At 35.2% G+C, this 2,472-nt stretch overlaps 1 pseudogene; it reads left to right on the forward strand.

The window, feature by feature from the left end:
* The first annotated feature begins 1,360 nt into the window (after positions 1-1,360).
* Positions 1,361-2,115, forward strand: LOC132490441 (actin-related protein 3-like; annotated as a pseudogene).
* The last annotated feature ends 357 nt before the right edge of the window (positions 2,116-2,472 follow it).

Genomic DNA, 2,472 nt, shown 5'->3' on the forward strand with positions numbered 1-2,472 from the left:
GAGTTCTAATGTATATAAAACCACTGCATAATATTTCTCAAAATTTTAAATGTCAATAAGAATTTCAAAACAAAACAATCTATTTTTGAAAAAGAAATATTTTCTCATTGTGAAAATAATTATTCAAATGCCATACTAAGCAATTATATCTTCAATTTAGAAAATGTAAATACCCTTGGAAGAATAATACCATAATGTATTTGACATTATTTACACTTAGTATGAATGAAGGCTATGAGAATTGGCTTTTACTGGGAAGAAGGAATTAAGACACTAACTCATCAAGGAAGAACAGAAGACTGAAAGTAAAGGAATAGAAAAAAAATAACCCATGCAAATGGAAATGAAAAGAAAGCTGGGATAGCAATACTCATATCAGAAAAAACAGATTTTAAAATAAAGTCTGTAGCAAAAGACAAAGATGACCATTATATAATGATAAAGGGGCCAATCCAAGAAGAGGATATAGCATTCATAAATATATGTGCATTTAATATAGGAGCACCTAAATATATAAAGCAAGTATTAACAGACATAAAGGGAGAAATTGACAGTAATACAATAATAGTAGGATACTTGAATATACCACTTACATCAGTGGACAGATCAACCAAACAGAATATTAATAAGGAAACAGTGGCCTTAAATGACACATTACACCAGATGGTCTTAATAGATATCTGTAGAACATTCTACCAAATAACCAAACAAAAAACCCCAGCAGAATACACATTCTTTTCAAGTGCACATGGAATTTTCTCCAGGATAGATAACATGTTAGGCCACAAAACAAGTCTCAATAAATTTAGAAAGTTGAAATTATTTATATTAAACAACTTTTCCAACTACAACAGTATGAAACTAGAAATCAATTATAGGAAGAAACACAGACATGTAGAGACTAACAACATCTTACTAAGAAAAGAGTGAATCGACAAAGAAATGAAAGATGATATCAAAAAATACCTTGAGATGAATGAAAATAGAAATGCAACTTTCTAAAATCTATAGGACACAGCAAAAGCAGTTCTAGGAGGAAAGTTTATAGTGATATAGGCCTACCACAAGAAACAAGATAAATCTCAAATAAACAACTTAACTTTCCATCTGACAGACTTAGAAAAAGCCCAAAGTTTACAGAAGGAAGGAAATAATAAAGATCAGAGCAGAAATAAATAGAGACCAAAAAGGAAAAAAAAACACAATAGAAAAGATCAATGAACCTAAGAGCTGTTTTTTTTGAAAATATAAACAAAATTGATAAACCTTCAGCCAGAGTCACTAAGAAAAAAAGAGAGGCCAAATAAACAAAATTAGAGGTGAAAAAGTAACAGAAAAAGCCACAGGTACCGTAAAGTGGCCAGTCCATCATGGTATAGTTTAAGGCTGTCACTTAATGGAAAGGTTTATAGAGCAAATGTTCTCTCAATACTTAAAACACAACCTGAATGTCATTACTTTCTTTTGATTAAATCTCCACTAAATGCTCCTGAAAATAGAATATACTACTGAAATATGGTTTGAGTACTTCAATATTCCAGGCTTGTACATAGCCATGCAGGCTGTGCTTGCATTAACAGCATCCTGAGCAACAAGACATGTAGGAAAACTGATAGTGACTGGTATTAAGGTGCTGTCACTCCTGTCCTTTCTGTGGCTACAGGACATGTGATTGGCAGCGGAGGTAAGCACATTCCAGTCGCAAGGTGAGCTGTACTGTATTTCATTCAGCAACTGCTGAGAGGCCAAGAAGTATGAATTCCTCTAGGGCAATCCCTGGAAACAGCTATGGAAGTAAAGGAGTGCTACAGTTATGTCTGCACAGATTTAGTAAAAGAATTTAACAAGTATGACACAGAGGGGCCAAGCAGATTAAACAGTATACTAGAATCAAGGCAATCTCAAAGAAAGAATTTTCCATTGATGTTGCTTACGACAGACCCTTGGAACCTGAAATCTTTTTTCATCCAGAATTTGCTAATCTAGAATTTACCTACCTAACAAGTAGTAAATGAAGTAATTCAGCATTATCTTATTGGTGTCAGAGTTCTCTCTACAAGGATACTGACCTCACCTAACTGGATGTGCAGAGACTTTGTCACTCTTATATTTTGAAGGAAAAAAATGACCAAGTAAAAAGTACATTTCAAAAAGTAGCTTCAGGGCTTCCCTGGTGGTGCAGTGGTTGAGAGTCCGCCTGCCGATGCAGGGGACACGGGTTCGTGCCCCGGTCCAGGAAGATCCCACATGCCACGGAGCAGCTGGGCCCGTGAGCCATGGCTGCTGAGCCTGCGCGTCCGGAGCCTGTGCTCTGCAACGGGAGAGGCCACAACAGTTAGAGGCCCGTGTACCGCAAAAAAAAAAAAAAAAAAAAAAAAAAAAAGAAAAAAAGTAGCTTCATACACAACAATGTGAATGTATTTAATGCCACTGATCTGTACACTTAAAAATGGCTAAAATGGTAAATTTCAT

This window comes from Mesoplodon densirostris, chromosome 5, assembly GCF_025265405.1.
Source record: "Mesoplodon densirostris isolate mMesDen1 chromosome 5, mMesDen1 primary haplotype, whole genome shotgun sequence".
NCBI lineage: Eukaryota > Metazoa > Chordata > Mammalia > Artiodactyla > Ziphiidae > Mesoplodon > Mesoplodon densirostris.